Here is a 7,500-nt window from a genome sequence, read left to right as displayed (position 1 = left end):
CAGACAAAAGATCACCCTGAAACTCAACACAATCATCTACAGATGTGATATTACGATAAAGAACACTGTCATCAGCAAAAAGCTCTGTACTACAGCTTACATTTAGGGGGAAGTCATTTATATACACCAGGAAAAGAAGTGGCCCTAATATACTCCCTCGAGGGACACCAGAGGACACTTCCATCCATTCTGATGAATGACCTCCAATAATGACTCTTTGTGTACGGTCTGACAGATAATCGTGAAACCAGGAAAACAAATGACCCCGAATGCCATAACACTGCAACTTATGACGATGAGAAACCTTGTCAAAGGCTTTTGCAAAGTCCAAAAAGATCACATCGACTGAGGCACCTTTCTCAAGAAAACTGAACCATGAATGTAGCAGCTGAAGAAGTTGAGTAACACATGAACGAGCTTCTCTAAAACCATGCTGGCTCTCACTCAGCAGCCTATGATGTGTCAGGAACTTCATAATATGCTTATGGATAATACGCTCCAAGGCCTTTGCTAAAATACTCGTAAGAGAAACTGGTCGATAATTTTCAGCCAAAGTGCGTTCGCCAGATTTATGAATTGGAACAACATTGGCAGATTTCCAGACACTTGGTAACTTGCCATGAACCAATGAAAAATTAAACAGCTGTGATATTGATGGTGCCAATTCAGGGGCACATTCCTTCAGAATTCTAGGTAAGATTGCATCAGGCCAATTCGCTTTATTTACATCAAGGGAACTAAGAACTTTATAAACATCAGCCACTGAACATGATAAGTCATCAACCGTGCTTTCAGTGAAAGGTGTAACATCCTCATAAACCAGCTCACTAGATCTTTCACTAAAAACACTATGAAAGAATTTATTGGATAAATCAGCTTTGTCTTTTGGCGTAAAGGCAGATTGACCATCATATTCAACACAGCTGGGAATACTAGCATTACCAGTGCGTGATTTTACGAACGACCAAAATTTTTTCAGCTTGGAAGGCAAAGATGCTGTTAGATTAGCAACATAATTCCCGTACGCTTTTTTCAAACTATCCTTCACCTTATTGCTAAAGGACTTGTATTTAGCCCATTTGACAGGGTCCATTGAGGATTTTGCTTTCTTCCACAAACGCCGTTTCTTCAAAACTAGGGATTAAACCAGAATTAAGCCATGGTACATTCCTTTTGTGCTTCAGCGACCTTGTTGGAATATTACGTTCAACTGCCTCCATAAACAGTGCTCTCCACGCATCCCAAACATCATTTATATCATCCAGTAAGAAAGCAGTATTCCAAGGTATATTTGAGAAATCGTATCGCAGATTATTCCAATAGGCAGCGCCAAAGTTATAAACAATCGTAGGACTTAGCTTTGGTTGTAAGATTTTGAGCCTCAAATTAAATTCAATGGAGTTATGAGTTACCAAGTCCCTCGTTAACATTAAGGTCAAACAACAGATCAGGAGCCGTAGATAACACCAAATCCAATATATTATCGCCCCTCGTAGGATTCAAGACCATTTGATGGAAAAAATAATCCTGACATATGGAGCAGAACGTCGAGGATAATGTATCAGAACCAATTGGACAAGACGGATTGGACCAGTCAACATTGGGCAGATTAAAATCTCCAAGTAATAAAGTAGTTAAGGTATTTCCACTTCTCTCTAACAGGCATAATGATTTTTCCAGCTCCAGCAAATAAGAAACATCTTTAGAAGGAGGTCTATAACAGACCCCAACCATTATACGAGAATATGGGTTTGAAATTATAATCTCGCACCACATAATTTCACAATCAATGACGATGTTGATGATGATCATACTGATGTCGATGAAGATAACATGATGCTGATGATGTTAATGATGATGTCGATGATGATAATACTCATGTCGGTGGTGATGATGTTAATGACGATGATGATGATGATGATGATGATGATGATGATGATGATGATGATGATGATGATGATGATGATGTTGATAACCCTCAGTACCTTCGAAGCCCCTCTGTGCTCAGATTTACAGCATTTTCAAAATTTCTTCGAACTCTTGAAGGATCTTTCGAGCTTTCTGGGTCGCCTTTCTTGCAGAGCCTATCTCTGAGAAGCTTCCTAACAGCACCTCGAATCTCCTCGCCTCGCAAGAGACAAATCAATGAATTTATAAATGAGTTTAAAAAAGCAACAGTTTCGCTCGAACTGTGGTAATCGTAGGTTTCTATATGACCAATAACTAGCTGGTGCAAAGCTGTAACGACAAGGACAGGAAGAAGATAAACAAGAAATAAATTCCAACAACGTAAGCTATGTCGACTGCTAACTTCACTTGCGTTTTAAAATGATGATGGTTAGAGGAAGACAGTGGCAGCTGTTGTCTCATAATTTGACGCCGATGGTGGCGAACGATGACGTGGATTTTCAGTTGCGAAATCACCGCAATGATCAGGAAAGCCAACCACGAAAACAGGTGCAGGGCTCGGGCGATTGCATTGTGTACTCACTGTAGAGATGCGAGCGCAATGTTGAGAACCCAGATGAAGATGATTACCATTAAAACGCGTTTCGCAGTGACGAGGCATTTGTAGCGAAGGTGCAGTCTAAGCGCTAGATAGCGCTCGAAACTGATTGCGCTCAAGGTCGTAACAGAGACACCATAGCAGATGTAAAAAAATGACCCATACCATATCCTGGTCATGCATCGGACGTAACCTTCGTGAATTTCGCCGAGACGATAAGCGATGTAACTCGGTTGTACGATTCCGCTAACGAGAATATTCGAGAAAGCTAAACATGCTATTAAGAGGCACGATGGCGAGCAAAGCGATGAATTGACAATTATGGCAAAACACACCAAGACGTTAACGATAACTGCGAATGGAGCGAAAAATGCGTTTAAAACACTAGTGATTAAATTGCTTATATAGCGAAGATGAGCCTGCTGAAAAAAAAGGATCTGGGAGATGGAAACAGAACGCCGGAAAATCGAAGGAATAGTTATGAGCCATTGAAAACGATGGCTTCTTCTCGAAATAAGACGCGAAAGGATTTGAATTGAAATAGCATCGATGCTAATAAACCGCCACATCGCTGTGTTTGTTCGGTGAAAGAGTCCCTGAATTCACTTATTCAAATAGTATTATCTTTGCGGCCTTTTATGCCAAAAAAATGTGACAGCAACCCAGTTGTTAAGAAACGTGTCCATGAAGCACTCGACATAGAATTAATCCCATTTTCAATTTTTTTCTCTAGAGAGTCAATTTTAACCATAAATTAAAAACACATACCCTAACAAACTTCACCGTAATACACAATTCTGAGTTGTTTCCTGTCGTTTTGGTCTTTTAATTACTTTGGCACAGTTACTGTCATGCTATAATTAATTATTTAATTTTAAGGCTTTGAGAACAACACGAGTTTAATAAACAGCCGTCTTTCCCAAATCCCGAGAAATGGTATGGTTGTCACTCAAAGGCTCGAGGACTTGAAATAACCGAGTAAAGCTTAATTGATTGTTGGAGGAACTGAAATTGCCTGAATGCCGCTGCTAAGGTTAGTGATTGCATTGGAAAGCTCATGCCACCTTTTCGACCAATGAGAAGCGAAACCAAACAAATTGAGCCTTGTACGAGAGTATTTTCCCAGGCTTTTAGTAAATTAGAAGGAGTTGCTTTCAATCATTCTGATTGGTTCAGTTCTGGGTTCTATTGTGTTTTGTCCTCGCAATTACTTTGGTTTACGACGGGTAATCAAAACACTCTTCATTATCCTGGTGAAATTAAAGGGAAATACATATCCCAACTGCATGAATGCAAAATGCATTGCGGCGGTTACCAGTTACACGCGCAGTTAACAATTCTTTGTTATGAGATCGAGTCGTTAGAAAGACTCCCAGTTTATCGTCATCACAGGGATTATCAGTCACAAGCGCCCCTCAATGACCTTTTTTCATTTTTCGAAACTAAATTTTGGGTGGACGTCAATAAAATGTTTCATTGACGTCCATTCAAATTTGGTTTCGAAAAATGAAAAAAAAAGTCGTTGAAGGGCGCGTGTGACTGATAATCCCTGTAATGACCACAAACTGGCAGTCTTTCTAATTGAACGCAAACTACGGTGACAAACATAAGGCTAAACAAGCGCATACCTGAAATGCATATACCTAATGCACCTGTAAAACTTATTAATAAAGATACAGCTTTTCGATGCTAACGTATTCACTTAAGGATGGCGGAAGATCACGAAATGAATACGTTAAATGAATTCGTTAGCAGCGAAAGTTATATTTTTATTGGGATATATTCTCTCTTGTTTTTATTGTTTCTTGTATATCTTCGTATTGTATTACCTCCTTTTGTTACTATCAATATTACCTCATAAGCTACTCAAATTATTGTTATATATTTCAAAAAAATTAGCTAACGGTAACCGTTACTTCTCCAGATGTCTGTTGAGACATACGAAACGACGTCAAGTCCTCATGTTAGCCTCATGTTAGCCTCATGTTTGTCACCGCAGTTTGCGTTCGATTTCTAATCAAGGCTCTTCGGCCAAAGACGAAAAGTATCTTTCCTACAAAGGAGTGGTTTTTCAAAGAAACAATCAACATTGCTTTGCTTTGATAAACAGAGGCAACAGCAAATCGAAAGTGGTTGTGACCAGGGGCCCGTTTCTCGAAAATCCCGAAACTTTACGGGCCATTTTCGGGTGTCACAATGTCTTCTGTATCTCAAGAACAGAGAGGATTTAGGTCGTCAAACTTTACAGACATGTTTCTTTTAACTGGCTTAAAAACATGTTAAAAGATCGGCTTTCCAAAACAAGTGCATGGTTAGCAGTTTCACAAACGGTTAGTGTAAAACGCAGACTGCAGACTGCAGACCGGGGGTAAAATGCAGACTGAGCTAATAATTTAACTGTTGAAAAATCCCAAACACATTAGAAATGCTACCAGTTAAGCCTAAATATTGTTTTAGGCCTAATTAGGCCTAAGGTTAGCATTTCTAAGGTTTGGGCTTTTTCAACAGTTATGTTATAACCTCAGTCTGCATTTTACCCCTGGTTTGCAGTCTGCGTTTTACACTGACCGGTTTCACAAATGGCTTTTCGGGCCCGAAAAAGTTTGGGGACTTTCGAGAACCCAGAACGGATCTGCCACAGTCAGGTGGGACACTCTATGACAAATACACAACAATGCGTTACACTGACAAGGTGAAGATTCTTCATGACCGCGACGGTCATTAAAAACTAACAAATCCCGAACATGTGCTTCGGATTAAATAGTTCTAAGGAGTTACTAAACACTTCAAACGATATACTTAGGGAGCATGAAACGATCGATTATCGTCTCCCTGTTCGGCCCCAAAGTTTTTTTGTTATGTATTTACCATGAAGTGTCCTACCTGACTGTGTGGGTTCCTGTGGGGGTTCAGTTTCAACCGTTCGGAAATGCGCTCTTACACTTTGCTTCCGATTCCTCCCCGGTCCTTCACGGCCACAGAATACAAACTGAACGCCCGCCTGATATCAAGCCCACAATGGGCCCTTTGCCCAAATCCGCCATACTGGGACGCAAAATTGCGCACTGGGACATCTAAAACAAAGCTAGTTAATCTTAATTTTCTTTGTTTTATTTGTCAATGTGGGCAATTTGCGTCCCAGTATGGCGGTTTTTGTACCATGTGATCACTATCCTGCAAAGGGCCCATTTAATGCAGTTTCATTATTTCATTTCATTTCATTTGTGCATAAGGGGAAAAGCCTTCAAGTTGCAAGAGGACCGTAATAAAATGCTGGGCTTAATAGACCGAATGCATAAATGGCGGCCCAAAAAATATTCTCTTGTTTATGTGCTAATTGGCCTCAGTAGCCTCGTTTGCATGGATAAAATACAAAAGAAAGGTTGCTTGAGAGCGAGGCTAGTGAGTCTCATTAGCACATAAACAAAAGAATACATTTTTTGTCGCCATTTATGCATTCGGTCAATAAAAGCCCATTTGAACGCAACTCAACGTCCGGTAAGCTTGTCTTCATTCTGGATACATTCTTTGATCCATAATAGCTCATCTCTTACTATCTATAAATCTTTATGCATATCAAATACCTATGTTATGTCTTAATTGACTTAACGAATTTCCGAATTAAGGTAGATAAGCCGTTTTCCTTGAGAGCACACAACAAGAATTAATTAGATAAGAATCTTTCTCTATCAATATACGGTCTTGCCCCTTCACAGTCACAAGTGAGCTTATTTTTAGATACACTTTACGCGCGAAAACAAACAATGGGCCGCCAATTTAAACCAATCAGATGAAGCGATGTCACGCGTGACTGCTTTTGCCATGTTTTTTCGGAGAAATGACAACTGAATTTCGCGGGAACGGGTATTCTAAAAATAGACTCATTTGTGACTGTGCTGGGGAGCCCACCCATGCCAGAAGAACACTAGTACTCTTATCTAATTTGCGCACAGTAAATACATAAACTACGATACGCTCATTACATTTTTGTTTTCGTTTTTGATCAATTAGGCATAAACCACTGATGTGGATGATTAACTCCTTTGTTTGGGTGTATTGGAGGGGATTCTATCCAGCTGCTGTCATAAGTTATTTCTCAAGCATATAGGTTGGAGTTTTATAGACTGAGGTTTCCTTAAATGTAGCTATGATCCTCGCCTGAAAAACCGCTGCGACGCTCTGACCGACTGCGCTATGAAGCCACTGACGTAAGGAGCTGGTCATTTGTGGCTTCTCATGCAATGAATGAACCAACGAATGAAATGATATATGAAATGAATCATACATTGAACTGCGGATATGATATCAAGTGGAGCTATGATACTCGAAGTTATGAACGCAATTTTAGCAATAAAACGTTTTTTTACTCGTAGAGATTTCTTTATTGATGGAGATGTTGAAGCCTGTATATCAACGCACAACAATATCCTTTCTGGGTGTTTTCACAGTTGGCATGTGATTTGAGACGATCGCAGACTATTGAAGATCCTAGAGGGCCAGCGAGAATAACAGAGGATACCAAAAAAGCAGTCATCGTAGAAGTGTTCGTAAATGATTAATTATATTGGCTTTCAATAGGGTCCTGACGTTCAGCATGGTTAAACACAAAACACAGGCCGTATGATTTGCAACAGGCTATGTCATGCGAGTGCAACAAGTGGAACAAAAACATTTCCTGAGCAACATACCGTACATTATTTCCCGTTGTTTTGACTTGAAACGAGCAAATCTTTACTTAAATGGAAAGGTCTTCCTATAATTCAGACAAAAAACTAATTAGGGTAACAGTTAAACTTTATCAGGGTTTACAGAAATATGCGTCTGAACCAAGAGCTGCTACTTCCACTGTCACCCCCCCCCCCCCCCCCCCCGGATTCTCTAAGAAATACGCTTTTAAACTGCTATAGCCATTCCGGCAAACACAGTACAGAATTTTCTTCGTTCCAAGTTTAAACAAGTTTATTCACACATACGCTTTGGATACAACATGAATA

General features: G+C 39.9%; 3 protein-coding genes and 1 pseudogene across 5 annotated transcripts in view; 1 reads left to right on the top strand and 3 right to left on the bottom strand.

The window, feature by feature from the left end:
• Nucleotides 1-7,500, top strand: part of LOC138024267 (single-stranded DNA-binding protein 3-like) — a 699,715-nt gene that overhangs the window by 87,912 nt on the left and 604,303 nt on the right. The window lies entirely within an intron of this gene.
• LOC138024274 (uncharacterized) overlaps nt 1-7,500 on the bottom strand; it is an 847,896-nt gene that overhangs the window by 659,462 nt on the left and 180,934 nt on the right. The gene's annotated exons all lie outside the window — the stretch shown is intronic.
• Nucleotides 1,979-2,995, bottom strand: LOC138024762 (melanocyte-stimulating hormone receptor-like; annotated as a pseudogene).
• The window catches only part of LOC138024263 (uncharacterized), a 1,453-nt gene continuing 1,329 nt past the window's right edge, over nt 7,377-7,500 (bottom strand). The window contains exon 1 of the mRNA XM_068871412.1: nt 7,377-7,500. This exon is cut by the window's right edge and continues 1,329 nt beyond it. The gene's annotated coding sequence lies outside the window, so the exon portion shown is untranslated.

Source organism: Montipora capricornis, chromosome 11 (assembly GCF_036669925.1).
Source record: "Montipora capricornis isolate CH-2021 chromosome 11, ASM3666992v2, whole genome shotgun sequence".
Classification (NCBI taxonomy): domain Eukaryota; kingdom Metazoa; phylum Cnidaria; class Anthozoa; order Scleractinia; family Acroporidae; genus Montipora; species Montipora capricornis.
The sequence above is the reverse complement of the archived record's forward strand: the minus strand, read 5'-3'. Positions and strand labels throughout refer to the sequence as shown.